This window comes from Hirundo rustica, chromosome 2 (genome assembly GCF_015227805.2).
Source record: "Hirundo rustica isolate bHirRus1 chromosome 2, bHirRus1.pri.v3, whole genome shotgun sequence".
In the NCBI taxonomy this organism is placed as follows: Eukaryota; Metazoa; Chordata; class Aves; order Passeriformes; family Hirundinidae; genus Hirundo; species Hirundo rustica.
Window position 1 is genome coordinate 61894734 of NC_053451.1, and position 16154 is coordinate 61910887.

A 16154-nucleotide genomic window follows, 5' to 3' on the forward strand; every position below is an offset into this window, starting at 1 on the left:
ACATAGAAAAATCCTAGCAGTATTTGTGACAAAATATACTTAAATTGTGTACAGTGTCCCTGTGAATACATATGTATCCACCTGAAAAATGCATATGTTTGCATATCTCTGCATCATGTCATATGTAAAAGACTGCATAAAGTGAGTAGATTCCTTTAAAACAGAAAGAGATCACAAAGGCTAATTGTCTTTTGCAGGCCTTTAAAATAATCCTGTGTTTCTTTGTAGACAGAAAGGCTAAACTGCCCTGCTTTGGCACTCTCTATCCTCTATCCTTGCTGTGATAGGTCAGTACCCATAAGAAAAAGGATCCACACACTCCCTGATACCAAATCCTAGGATATTAAATAAGTGCAATAAGTTTTATGTATGTACGCCATAAGTATTAGACCCCTGTAATTCCAGACTCCTTTAAAGTATTGACATAACTATAGACAGTCTGACTAGAGAAGGAAAGAGGAAAATAACACCTCTTCAAATAATGATGATGTTTTAAATCCTCAAGGGCATCAAGGCATAATGTCAGAGGAGATCAGGGAAAGTACATGGAATGGTAAAATAGGTTTAGAAGGCAGCATCTCTAGCAGGGGTGGATGAAAAGCACAGTACCTCTCTTAGGTACTTTTATGATTTCCTCTTGAAAGCAGATGAATTCTTACAAAATATTTCAGTCTTCAGGATACAAACTACATGTAAAAAGTATAAAGCCATTGAAAATGTGATGATTAACATGAGGTAGAGCACAATTTTAACAGTGGCATTTTTATTGATGATAATTCTCTTCACAAAGAAGGGGCAATGACTGTGACCTGTACAGCCTTTGCTGCTGTTAAACCATTTCTTTATTGAAAATCCTTCAAACATGATTAAATTAGCTGGTGATAAAAATCTCAGGTAGATAGTGTGCTAGATATATATTGTTTAAAGGTAAGCAATATTAAATGAGTTTTTTAAAAGCTTGAGCTTTTGGGGTTTTTTTCCTATTATCCTACCTTTGTTTTTACTTTTTCACTACATTTAAAGTACTTTTCTGAGTGCTTGAAACTCTGTACTCTTTCTCTTGGGCAAACCAGAAGTGCAGGGGTTTTTTAATTATTATTGTGCTTGAATCATGCTTCAAAGGTAACTGCCTGATGATTTGCCTTGTAGAGCAATTACATTTCAAATATGAGTTTGTCAAAAATTAGGTCAAGCCAGTTGTGTGAGGTAAATGCAGTGAAACACGACAAAGGACTTCATGTAATCTATTCAGTATATTCCAGTTTCTAAGCCTCATATAAATAATATAAATATATGAATTGTATTTTTTCTTAGATTAACTTAAGGCAATAATGTTTAACATACCTCCTTATAATCCAAATATATTTTATTTGAAGATGTTTTCTCATCCAAGACATCAAGACTAAGTTTTATATGTTGCCAGGTATTTTAATTTAAGAAATTTGATAACTGAGTTTCAGATGTCCCTCAGAGACAGTAGTTACACTATTTTTCTTTGTATGCTGTTGTAATAAGAATTTAAACAATAAATTTTGCGGTAGTTTGTATGCACTACATCCCTATAGACAAGTAGATAGACAAGTTATCTAATATTTATTAATTCAATTTTTGCTTTGGGAAAGTTGTATTAAATCCTAGTTTTCTTTTTAAATACGGTGTTTCAGTCCACTTTTACAAAAACCTGGCACAAACTTGACCACGTAATTCAGATGCGTGCTTTTATGATTTTCTCCTGTACCCTTGATCATTGTATTCCTTTCTCTATATTGGATCAACTTCAGTGGAAGAAGCTGACAAACTCCGTAGTTAAATTAGCTGGTAGTCTTACAGCAAATGTATCTCATGAGATAATGCTGAAATGTTGGTTCTGGAGCTGGTTTCTTCATGAATGAACACTTAGTTTACATGTAATTCATTCAAATGTCATTAACTCCAGTGTTTACAAATGGTGTATTTGGCTGGAACCCCTGCACCAGGTCCATTGGAGAAGCTAGGTAACACTCTTTTGGTTAGACTGGCTCTGGCATGCATAGAATATCCTTATGTATCTTGTAAACTCTCACACAGAAATAGTAAGCCTCTGCCACTCACATGCTACACTGATGTTTTACATTTTAATTTTTATTTTGGGTTTTGTTATTACAGTTCAAATAATTTAGTTTATGGAATTTTAATATCTTCTGTTCACTAAAACTATGATTTAATATGAAATATTTTCTGATTCTTCTATCCATAAATTCTATAATTGGAAAAAATATTTTTAAATAGTTTTTGTTTAAAAAGAATCATCAGCTAAAAATAGAGGGTGTTTGTTTGTTTGTTTTTCTCTTTTTTTTTTTTTTTTTCTTTCTTTCTTTTTTTTTTTTTTTTTCTCTCCAGGAATACATTACTGCACAAGTGAAATTTTGTCTTTTTACTATGCAGGTTTGTTTTATTACTTCCTATGTGTCATTTTCATAAATAGTGTAGCTACCAAAACTGATCACAAACAAATCTCAACAAGAGTCTCCGTAAAAAGTGAACTGATGAGAGTCATATGAGCCTGAATAATGTTAGCAGTGTATAAATTTCTTTAGCTGATAAGTGTAAAGTAACATACAACAATTTCAGGTGACAAAATATATTAATTAATGAAAGAAAATAGATGTTTCCTCCTTGCTCACATTCCACTTCTTTACCATTAAAAGATCTGAGAGGCAGAAGCTGTAGCTTATTTTCAGTGCTAAACTGCAAGAGTGAAGTAAGGCTAATTGCAGAACTCCCTGTCAGAAGGCATAATGTTTCCCATTTGAATCGATTTTAGGTCTAGCTAAAAATCTGTGTTTCCACTAGGCAACTAGAATAAAATGTTAAAAAAAAAAAAAAATCAAAACAAACCAAACAAAAGCAAAAAAAATAAATAAACCCCAAAACAAACAACCCCTCCTCCCCATCATGATTAAGCAACACAGTTCATGGTTTCTGAATTGACTACAAGCAAATTTGTTACAATCAAAATGCTTTTCATTATATGTCTCAGGTGAAACCACCTATTAAAATTGTGATTATATGTTAAAGGTCAAATTCTCATTTCCATATTTTATGTTTCACATCATGCTCCTTAGTAGAGCCTGAAGTGAATCCTTGCAATAAGTTAAATGGAAATTCCCTGGGAGTAGCATGTCTCCCAGAAGCAGCCAGAGAGCTAAATCTCTTGTCTTCAAACCTTGACAGAGTGGCGAAGATGCAGCTTCTAGTTTGACAAGGAAACTGATTGCCATGATACAACACATGGCAATTCAAAGAAATAGCTATGTTTACCAGAAATCTTTGTCCCCTCTATCCAAAATATATGACAGGAATGAGGTTTAAAAAGAAAGTTGCTTCAACTCACTAACCTTGCACGGATTTTTGTGTTGCGCTGCTCTGTCTCCACAGGATCTCTGCAAGAGGATGGGTGAGGATTCCATGTCGAATTAACAGTACATTTCAATATGTAATAGGTTTTTTTTTATTTTTCTTCAAATGCTTGATCTAGGACAAGAGAAAACAAAGTTTCGTCCTTGTACCTTTACATAAAGTCTAGATAGCCTACAAATGATGCTGGAGATAAGGGGATTAAGTAGCAGTAGTAGTCACATACAGTGCTCCCAGGGTCAGGGTCTCACTCTTGGAGGAAGGCAATTCTCTTCTAACCAAAGCATGTAGAAATTTTCTGTGCAAAGCCAATGCCATGGACTAATTTTTTGGTAATACATTATTTGTAAAGAGTTGTTCCATAATTTAAAAACTCTTATTAGCTATGATTGTATTACACAGATAATATAATTTTGATTCCTAAGTCTTGGAGAGAACAGTTTTTCCTTTCTTAAGGGAAGAAAGGAAAAGAGAACAATATTTTAAAGCTGTCGCACTAATTTATTAATAATTTTTTAAAATGTTTTCTCCTCGTACCAGTTAATCTGAGCTTGACTATGAAATGCAGCTTTGAGTTGGCAGGCCTGAAGACTGATTGAACTGCTTAAGAAAAAATACAGCCCTTCATACCACAAATAATGCAAGAAAGATGGTTTAGTGTTTCTGCAGTAGACTGGCATAAGGAATTATTTAATAAAATAGGTTCCTGAATCCATTATTTCTTGACAAAGCCATCACTGGAGGCAGAAGTCACTGAAATTTCATTCTCCTGTTTTATGTATTACAACACCAAATTACCTGCATGCCCTCATTTTCGTAACTTGTAACATAATAGATGAAAAAGAGAAGGCGAGTTGTTGTGATGGTGTTATTACTTGTTCTGAAGTTGAGATAAGGCATACCATTACTCCCTTCAGGATACAGACATGAACTTTTAAGGATTTTGATAGATGATTCATGACTTTTAAAGCACCTGTCCCCATTGCATTTGAGAAATTAAGTATGAAAAGGCTTAAACAAACTGTATGAAACATGTTTAGATCTCAAAGGGAATCTGAGGGATATGTACTATTGTGCTTAGAACTGAAGAAAAGTCTAAACGTTTTCTCAGGAAACTTTTACATGTGAACACAAGGAATCAAATTTTCCTGATGCTTAAGAAAACTGCATACAATGCAGCAAATTATTTTTTCCCTTGGGAAGGAATGATAAACCTCATTTTAGTCAAGGAAGTAGAGCAGATGGTAACCTTAAGTTAAGCAACATAAATAAAGAACAGATTCATAAAAATAATTGTAAAGTAAGATTTGGATGGCTAAATCAAGGTAGTATTTCCTTCTTAATGAAGTGTTAGCAAATATGTGAAGTTTTACTTACATACATAAGTAACGCTTTTGTAGCTTTTAGGAAATAACAGACTTTTAAGATTTAGTTACTGTGTGTAACTTTTCTTTGTGTTATTGGTGGAAGAAAATCATTGGGATTTGCATATTACATAGTTTTTTTGGGTTTTTTTAAATTAATCAACCCATATAAGTAAGCCAACCTACTGGGCTAAAATCAGGAATTCAGGCAGCCAAGGAACAAAACCTAGGCATGAAGGGAATAAGCTGCCAACTAGACTGAAAGCTATGTAAAGGAGGAATGTCTTGTACATGGTGAAATACGTCTGTCATATGATTTTCATGCTACAGTTCAAAATCTGTCAGCACTAAGAATATGCAGAGGATTAACATTTCATTAGGACTCTTCATGGAGTACAAAACTGTCAGAGGAAGAAAATTTGATGTGGAATTTATCTAGGCAAGCATTAACTCTGTCTCTGTAAGATTCAACCAATGAAGGTTAAGCACATCTGCGGCACATATCCCAGTAATGGCATATATCAGAAGAGATGGAGACTCTTTCAGTGAAGAGCAAGTAAATGTCTAAAGTTATGATTATCTCTGCATGTGATGTCTGCTTGGATTTGAATCCAAATTTGAGTTCAAACCTCTTTGTTGTGCATGTGTTGATCTTTTTTTTTCTGTGGTCTGATACTGAACAAAGTATCTGGTTCCCAGCTGAGGAAACTCAGATCTGAAGCAAGTGACAAGCTGCGTTTTGTGCGGCAGAATGGATGTGACCCTATGTCTTATATTCAGATCTTGACATAAGTTTTCCAGACTCTTAGATTTACTGAGTTTAATAAGTTTTAGATAAGATCCTGAATACTGTCCTCAAGCTCATTTCATGTATGTGATACTATGATCCTTCTGTAGCTGAGTTTTGTCTCTGCTTTGTTGCCTTATTTTTTTTAGAATGTGTATGGCTTTTTAATTTTTGCTCTTTTTTAATCATCAGGAACATTTCTCAGTAATCATGGGCCTTTGAATATAAAGAATAATCCTGTAATGATCCTATTTAGCTCACTCAGTATATTTAGATGCTTTGATGTCTTCACACTGACTTTGGTGTATCAAAATTCGGTGTGTGTGATTTCTAAGTCCGTTTCTCTCTGCTGGGGGTAATGGTTTAATTCCTACAGATTGTTGCCACGTTTAGGGACTTGGTGAGCCTCTGAGCAGATCTTGTCAGTAAAACTGAGACAGAAGTGGCTTTAAGTCTTTTCTGCATAATTTATGACTAGATCCCTTGACTATTGAAAAGTGAGATTACATTTTTGTCTGTCTTGCTTTTGCTGCATGTGTACCTACAGAAATCTCACTTGTTGCCTTTTGCATTGTTTTCTAATTCCAACTCCAGTTTCAACTTCTGGCTTTCATTCCAAGCCTGTATGCTTGAGCAATATTCTCTGTTGCTCTCTTAGGTCACTGCTTCCCACTTCTACCCTCTGTGTATTTAATTTTTGCATTTAAGATCATGTGTTCCCTGTTCATCTATGCTTGCCATCTCCCATGATTGCAAGACTGTCTGTACATGCGAAAAGACTGTTGTCCTTGAAGATGAGCTAGTTTTTCTAGGTTATACAGGGCCATTTTTTTTCATGTGCCCCTACTAATCCGATTCCAGAAGAAGCTAAAACCTGATATGTTTGAAGTCCAGATCTGTAGGTCTTCTATTCAACTAATTTTTAGTTTTTAGAAGGCAGCTTCGAGGGCTTTAGAAGATGTGTGGATCAGGTGGCCTGTAGTAGATGGTCACTTTGACATGACCCATGTTGGTCTGTCCTTGACCAGCTTGCTCTTTGCTGCAAGGTAAAGTTCTATGCATGTTTACTCCTCCATTGCACTAAATTCAGCTTCTCCAGCTTGTCTTCCTGTCCCATTCATGCTAAGGGCCTGTATCTGTCTGTTGTACCACTCCATTCATGAGTCATACCCCATTATATATCTGTGATCCTAATGAGACCACAGCCCTGGAACTGTTCATAGGCAGTCTCTAATTTCTCCAGCTTGTTTTCCATCCAGTGTGCAGACACTTGCAATGAGTCTCAAGGTTCCATAGCAGTAACAACAGTGCCTCCATCTGTGTGGTTTTCTCTATGTGCCTCTTAATTTCCCCTCAGGCCTCCACTTTTCTTCAGGTATTTCCAGTTTTCCCAACAGCCTTGCTTAAAACCCACCTCAGTGAAGTAGCAAACCCCTTTGCAAACACGTGCTTCCCTGGCTTTTTCAAATGGCTTGTGTTGCTCCTCAGACAGTTTAGAGTAGCAGCAGCGTTAAGGTGGGGCAACACCAGCCTCTGAGCAGATGGTAAAGCTGTCCCTTGGACTGTAGGTTGTCAATAGCTGTGAAAACTATGCTGACATGAATACCACTGTCTCTTCACTTGTCTGCACTGATTTCTAAACCTGCCCTAGTCAACCTAATTCAGGCTGACAAATAAATTATCTTTGTTTTTACCAAATGGGTATTTGAGGAAACATTATTTTGATGCTACAAGAAGAGAAAGAAAGATTTTGTGCATTTATGAAATTGGAGGTTAGATTTCTGAACTGTGCACAGGCTGATGGTTTCCATCTTACAGAAGCAATATGCCAGTTTAGTATCCCTGCAAAGGAGCTTCTCTGTGTAAGAAAACTCAGCTGTAACTGTAAGCCAGAAAACCCTATTCCTTGCTAGAGAAACTGAGTACCGAGTACTGTTGTCTCTTAAGCAGTTTATAATTCAGTAAATGCCATAGTACTCCTGTGTGGTTCTATAAAAGTCAGCAGCTTTAAAGCCATGCTGCTACCTCGTGTTTTCTCTGCAGCATTCAGCAACAGATCAAGAAGGAAGGGGTGCAAGTTGAAACCCAGGAAATTCTACTTTCACATTAGAAAACATGCTTTTACTGTGAGTACAGTAAAAGTACAGTAAAAGTTACAGCTTACACAGAGATGTTTCAAAGTTCCTATCCTTGGTGACGTTCAAAGCCCAATTGTACATGGCCTTGATCAACCTGTTGTAGACAACTTTGCTTTGAGCAGGTGGCTTGGAATAAACAATGCCCAGAGGTCCCTCCCGGTTTCAAAGACTGTAATAGTCATTACTATCAGCTAAAAATTGTGTTTGTTCAAGATGGTGAACCTTTCTGAGTTTTTGAAAGCATTCCAGCCTTTTGACTTAAGAAACTTTGTTATGATAATTTTGGCGAGCATAGGTAAGTGAGATGTGGTGACACATCCCCATTCCACTTAGCGCACTGACTGTTAAGGAGATCTGTCATGCCTTTCCATAAATCCATTGAAGAAACCACCAATCAGAATGTAAATACTCTTATCTGTTGGTTGCAGTTGAGTTTGTATTTATTTGTTTATTTCCTTTATCTGAGCTCTGGATTAAGGTCAAAAGAAGAAATGGTTACTAGGCAGAATCATACTAGACTGAGTCATCAATGATTTTATGGTGTTCATGCCATTCTTAGTATTTCAGACATAAGCATCAATGCCAATGTTCAAAATTACTTCAGTTGTTATGACAGAGTCCGTTTTTGAGGTAAGCATTCCTTTTATGATATTTCTGTCATGAAAATCCTATGCACTGTTTAAAAACATCAACATCATATGCATACATTTTTCCTGACCTGTATTTTCTGAAACCCCTGCTATATCTAATGACTTTTGTCAGCATTTCTGAGCATAGCATTCTTCTCTGGAAGGAAAGAATAATCTTACTTTGAGCATTCTTCCACTTTCTTTTTTCATCATCCATGTTGTCTGGGTTTTGGGCAAATTTGGGAGAAAACCCCTGAATGGGATCCCTCCGGGGAACAAACCCAATTGGCCCCTCCCCACAACCGCTCCAGTAAAAGGCTTCCTCAGAGAAAAGTGGAAAAAACTATTTTACTTAACAAACAAAGTGCATACAAGTACCAAGAATGAATAATATGAAACAATAAAATCTCTTGTTCTGGAGTGAGATGGCAAATTGAGAAAGTTCTTGCTGTGGATGTAGCTCAGCTCTCACTCCGTTTTTTATCAGTCCCGGTCCCTCTGGCACTACTGGAAAATGCCGAGGTCCAGGCCCCTGTGGGCCGCAGGTGCAGCCCCCAGTGCTCCCCTGGGTTTTTCTAGTCCAGAGCAGGTTTAAACAGTTCCAAAAAAAAAAAGAAAAAAACAGTCCAAGGAACTTCTCCGCCCTAGCTAGCTGAAACTAACTAAAAGCAAAAAAATCTCTGTCCTGCAGTCTCTCCAAGCCTCCGCCGAACATCATGTCTGCAGAAGAATGTGGAGGAGTCAGGCAGTTTTCTCAAAACAAACGCCGCGCTTCTCCTTGCTCTTAGAACCAGTCTTAAAGGCACAGGACTCAATATACAGCACAAACAGAACAGACGATTGGGGATACAGGCATCATAAAGTTACCCTAGGACACATGTTTACATTTTAAACACACATTTCATGGAAGGTGATAACTGAACAAATTGATCCCATTTTTTAAAAAAAATTCTTTTTATATTGACTGCAATACCCATATTGCTTTTCTGCCTGAAGTAAATTCTTTCGGAGTCTTTGCATTACAGAAGTCTAGGACTTTTGTCACATCCATTCACATTCACCTTTAGTCATCTTAGAATATTTGCTCTGTCTTTTTCATCATGATCATCATCTTTATATTTCAAATCAACCTATAGTCATGAATTATATGCTATTATTCTTCACCTCCTCCTTCCCTTTTTGGATATAAGGTACATAGAAATAAAGACGATACCCTAAAGCCAAACTGAATAGAAAAAATAAGCAGTGTGTCAGCAAAAGAGACATATTATGCAACAGAGCAAGTATATTAGTAGTTTGTTAGAGTTGTGGTAGCACTCTAATTTTCCTTCTCAATCCCCACTGAATGTATGTGGATGTGGTTGCTTAGTTTTTATTGCCTATAAGAAAATCAAAAAGCCAACATAAATTCTTCTGGATAGGGAATTATTGAGTGATGGTGGTGGTTTTGATAAAGGAGTTAAGGAGAAGTAAGGAGATGAGCCTGATTACATCTGTGTAGCTGTGTCTGTCCCTGCACCGGGCGGATGCTGACCCCCGGCTAGCTCAGATTTGCACAGCTACGAGATGTTCCCAGTTCGGATAGGCACGCAGGTTATCTTTACCTGCTGGCTCAGCTTCTCAGCAGCAGCTGGACTAAATAGTGTCGTGACAGCAGTGGCAGCAGAAAAGGATGGCTCTCAGCTTAGCAGGTTAAAAGATGTTTATTCAGGCCCAGCTGTGGGAAGTCCACAGCTGGTCCAAGCCTCAGGCCAGAGGGGCCAGAGACCAAGAGCAGAGAGGATTTGAATCTCCCTCCTCCACCTTATAAGCGGGGGAGAGGTTCAAGGGAGGTTACAACAAGACAACAAATCAGGGGATTCAGGGGGTAACAAGGTGTGCCCACCCCCAAGCCTCTGACCAACCACCTCCAGAGGAAAAGAATTCCCCCCATGGGACCTATTACCTGAAGCCCTCTCCCTGAGATTTCGCAATCTGGGAGGGGGTCCCGAAGCGATAGGCAGGCTGCCCCAGAGCAGGGGGGGCAGGGGGGATGTTCCAAGTCAGGTGAGGGGTGGGAGGACTGACACAAAGCACCTTATTATACAGAAAACACAAAAGGGTTACAGAACTGGGGATACAGTGAATTGAACCATGACATAAAACTTCTTATAAAAACCTAATAAAACAATTCTCGCACCGCCACACATCTGCAAAGCGGCTCAAGTGAAAATTGCAAAAAGGCCATGTGAGACAGCTGAAGGTCAGTGCCAAAAGGAGGAGAAAAAAACATTCAGAATTGTATTGCAGAAAGCAGGTTGACACGATCACTTGCTGATATTACTGACAGAAGCTACTTCTTGTTTTTGTCTCTGTAAGTCTGAGTTTCTTTTTGGCATTGACCCAGTACAAACAAAGTCAACAATAGGTCTGCTGAACCCTCAGTCTGTTTTTGTGATTTTTTTTTTTTTTTTCTGTTGTCTTTGAGTGTTTTTCATCTCCTACTCTATCTCTGCAGAAATGTATTTCCTTCTAGTTTGCCAGTGCAGTTAGGTTATCACTGTATATTGTCTGTTGGTTTAGTGGGAAAGTAAATCTTGGAGAGTTAACTTTGTAGTTTTGTTAAAAACCTCAGGAGTCATTGAGTCATCTCACCAAGATCCACTGCCTCTGTTACAGACTTGAATAATTGTGTAACTTTATGTAAACAGAAGTAAATGCTTGTAAAATTGTTGTCACTTCAATGAACTAGAGGTGCCATCAAATACATCAGATTGATTTTCCAATGGTATTTTAAAGCCAAAGAATATCTGCAGGAATTTCACTCCGCTGCCTTTACAATAATACAAGTGGTCTGATACTGGAAAAAGATCTCCTATGAAACTGATGCCTTTAAATTCACAGTCCTCTTAAGAAATTCAGTGCTATTTTTCAGATATATGTCTAGAAGACTTTATTCTACAGTTAGACTATTGGCTTCTGAAATAAGTAATAAAGTCTACCAGGTCAGATCAAGCTCATAGTAGGTACCTTAAAAAAAATTTATCCAGGAAATAAGCAGCCAGCTTTAAATACTTTAGATCAACATTCTGTTAAAAAAAAAAAAAAAAAAAAAAAAAAAAAATCACAAGAAGTTCTTTATATACATTATTAATTTCTACACTGAAGCAACTGTCATGGAAAGAACCCAAAGCTATCAGTACAATATGTTTTCTTGTCATACAGTTCCCTGAGAACCAATCTAGCTGGAATAAATACATGGCATTGTGAAATCAGTGTTTATTCATGGGCATAAAAACCCAAGGTGAATTACACACTTTCACTGAACAGATTGGAGAAATTACCTTTAAGGTAAGTACCTGAAATTCTCAGGGAAAATCAAGGCACACAAAACATGCCTGCAGAAGCAGGATCTTGTCTCCATAATAATTGTTTAAACATGGGTGGGCAAAACTTGGTGGCTTTCAAAGTGCCCCATCCTGTTGCAGTGCAGGCCAATGGTGACTCACCGCAACCTTCCTGAAGTGTCTCCATGAAGAAGGCATTGAGCAGACATGCAGCAATCACTCACACGATATACACACACCACAGATACCTTGCCAAACGATGGAGAGTGGGAAGGGCCTTTGCGCGTAGTTCCAATTGGGTTTACTTAACCCCCACACTCAAAGGGTCCAGACGCACAGACCCAGATGGTTAGTGGGTCCAGGCTTATATGTGGATAGGAGGGGATGGAGCCAACAGTAGCAACAAATCACAGAGAGGTGTGGGTGGGAAAAAGGAGTACAATGGCCAATAGGGAAAACAAGGGTAAACAGACAGGGGTACAAACCAATGGGGTTACAAAGAACAAAGAAACTACTAGAAACCTGACCATATATGATCAACCAGGGGTGTAATGGCCAATGGGGGGTGTGTGGTACTGGGGTTGACTGATAGCATGTCAGTTAAACAGGGGGTCCATAGGTGAGGTTAAGGTTTGGGGACATTCTTCCAAGGCATTGACCCAGGCAGTCCCCCAGGGGGTTCACAGGCCTTCACAACTCCCCTTTCTTTATTTATTAAAAAGACCTCCTGGATGGACTTCTGCAGGTATTTAACTAGGCAAGAAAACATCAGTAAAACTACAATGATAACAATAAAATCCCTAAAATTCCTTTTACAACAGCTAAGGCTCATCCAGTCAGTTCCCATTGTTTAAAAAGTTCAGTGATCCCATCTGGGTTCTTTTCTTCCTTCACCTCCCTTATTTGCTCTTTTAGCTTCTGGATGTTCATGTGTATTGATTAGCTTTGCAATGAGAAGTTTAAACAGCAGAGTTCCTTGAAGTCTTGGCAGCCATGTCCATGGGCAAGCAGTAAAAAATTGATAGCCACCCTATTTTGTAATGTTGCATGCCTGGTAGTCTCTTCATCCACTAATAGATTATTAAGGGCAGAAGACATTGCATTGGCCTGCTTAACAAGCCAGCACCCCACGTGAAAAAGCTCACCGAGGGCCTTAGCTGCAGCCACCCAAGGTAGAAAAATTGAGACTGTGACTCTTTTTCCTTTACTCCAATTTTTAACTTGACTATCACAATTTTTGTCAAATTGTTCATATGATATTTTTTGGTGTGCTCATTAATTTTTCTGCTTCCAATCCTTCAGTAATGTTATGTTGGGGTTGAGGATGGCAAGCTGGCTAAAGCTACAGGGACCTCCTTGGAGGCGTGACGGGATCCCCACCCCTACTCAGTTCCCGCAGATAAGAAACACCCCCTGCAGTAGTACCCTGGGATGAGATGAGGACCAAGACAAGATGGGGCTGGTCTAATTGCATCAATTTGTTGGAGTGTGTATGTTCTTATTAGGTGTTACATTTTTTCCTATAGACAGTTCCAACCTTAAATTTAGCACGAAGCGTCCAGTGTTGGTTTGGTCTTTTATAGCAAAATTGGACACAATAGGTGGCCTGGAAGGACCCCAGTATATCCAATTCCTGGGGTTCCCCTGGTGCATGTGGTAAAATCTTGGTCCATTCATCCCAGGTATTCACTAGGTTGGGTTTCTTATCTGCGTAAAGGTAGTTGTTTGCTGTTAAAGGAATTCCTACCAGGCATGTTGATAACGGATCATTTACATCAAGCATGGACTTGCATAAACTATCTTGTAATGTCTTCACCAAGGTGAGTGACCCAGATATTTTGTTTTGATTGAGAGACAATCCACATCATTGCTGGTGGAAAGGCAAGGAGCACCCAGATGGCTATGATACTGGATGATGGTTTTCTGCCATCAGGAACCTGGTGAGGACTCACAGAGGGCAGGTTGTTCTGTAAAATAAAGAACTAACTTAAAATGGATTGTTTATGAAGTATTTAAACAGTGAAGAAAAGCCCACCCCACCATCCCTCCCCTTTAATACAGAAAATATAACGAGCCGGTGCTTATTCCCTGAGTGCCTGATACTGATGCTTATACTGTGAGCCACAGCAGCCAATTTGAGCTCAGCACAAAACCACTGCTATATTGTCAGTAGAGTGTTGCACTGAATGGAACACTGTCATTGTTCTGCAAATGAGGATTTTTTTCCAAATAGTATTTATTGTTTATGAACGACACTCTCTGACAGTCTTGGAAAAGCCTCCAAGATTTTTATAATGACCTGCTTTTATATTTCTTCCTGTAATGGATAAACTGGCAAGGATATAAGCATCAGCAAAGGCATGTTGCTTAATGAGTATCAGTAGACATGGTCCTCAGCATATTATTCCTGTACTTTTTGAATATAATTCATCCTTATAATAAAATATTATCCCACAGCAGGCCATAGTGGGGCTGGAACACCACACACTAATCAGTCTGCGGTGATTGCTTATATCAGCCTGAGCCTGCTTGTTCCACAGCAGAAACAACAAATCTTATATCATCTCTGGCAATTCTGGTTTATGAGTGCAATTACATGAACTAGGGCCTGCCTAATGGTATTAATATAAATAAAAGTAATAAGTTAAATGAATCCATGAAATGGGAACTTTAATTACTCAGCTGTACAAAAATTTGTTAACCTGTTAATAGTACTGTGAGCTGAGAACTACATAAATTGCTCTTGGTATTTTTCTCCCAACCTTGATTTTTTAAGAATTAGCAAAATGTTTAACTCATGTTACACACATGGCAACTTGCTACACACAATTTATTTTGTTGGAAGATTTATAGACTTACTTATGTCAATTAGAGGCAATTTTCACAACAAATTCCCCCACTATGCAGAATTCTCTAATAATGATATTGAAGGTTATAACTTAATTTGTGATCTTTCAGTATTATGAATATCTAATTTTAAATTAGCTGTTTTGTGAGGCACACTCATGTTATCCTGTGGTAGACTGATGCTGGCTGGCTGTCAAACACCAATATGCCACTCTCATTCCACCTCCTCCGTATGACAGGGGAAAGTATAAGAAGAAAAAATTGGTGAATCAAAATAAGGACAAGAAGATCACTCACCAGTTACCTTTGGAGGCAAAACAACCTTGTCTTGGGTAATATTAATTTATTGCAAAATAAAAAAATAGAAGGGGATAGAACCAAAGACAGAACTAAAACTAAATCTGCCCTGTTTCTTCCCAAGCATAGCTTTAATTTTCCATTCATGACTCCTCTGCTTTCTCCCTCATCCAGGCAATGCAGGGAGATGGGGAATAGGAGTTGCAGTCAGTTCATATTACTTCCTCTCTGCAACTTATTGCTACTTATACTCTTCCTCTTCTCCCTCTCCCACAAGCTGCATTTTTTATGGACTACTCCAATATGCTTTCCTTCAATGGAATGCAGTTCTTCAGGAACAGACTTCTCTGGTGTGGGTTCTACCAGAAAACCTACTCCAGCATGGGATCTGCTTCCCACAGGTCCACAGGTGCTGTCAGGATCCTGCTTCAGTGTTCTCCATGGCATGCAGCTTCTTTCAGGGCATGTCACCTGCTCCAGTGTGGGGCTCTTTATAGGCTGTAGATGGATGTCTGTTTCATTGTCTTCCTCCATGGGCTGCAAGGGGACAGCCTGCCTCACCAAGGTCTTCCCTCCACAGGTTGCAGGGGAATCTATCCTAGTGCCTGGAGCATCTCCTCCCCCTTCTTCTTCACTGACTTTGGTATCTTCACTTGGTATCGGCAGGGTTGTCACTGATTGACTCAGCTTTGGGCAGCAGTGGGTCCATCTTCGAGCCAGCTGGAACTCTCTCTGTCCAGTGTTGGGGCATTCTTTGGCCTCTTTGCACCCTGCAGTCTCCACTGCCTCCCATCAAAATCTTGCCACATAAATCCGATACATATCCTTATGAACTTTTTTAAAGGATTGAAATATTTGTAGGCTACAATATGTGCAATGACTGAAACAGCAGGTTGCAAAGATGTACGACGTGAACATGTGAATCTTGTGTCAAATGCATAGAGCAATGGTAAGCATTTGAACTTGCATAAGGCACAGAGCAGATGTGTTTTTTTTCTCTAGTGAAATACAGTGAGGATAAAGGATGGAAAAAAGTTGTTGACACTGACATGCCTGTGGAGCATGGAGATCCTTGAGCTAATCTTCACTGAGCTGAAAAATCCATGTGGCAAAGTAAAGGGCCATGTGGCTGCACCAGCTCATGTCCATAAATGTCTGATCCACATATACATGCCCCAAATTGAAACAACCAGGATTTGCCAGCTCTCCTGGCTTATGCTGGGCCAGTTTGCTGACAGCATCACAGGATGTCTAACAGGCTGAGCACATCCAGTAGTGACTGAGAGTTGATAGTGCAGCTGGGCAAGTGTGACAGCTTTCGTACCCTGCCCTTTGGAAGTAAAATCACATTGCTCATAGAAAAAATAGAA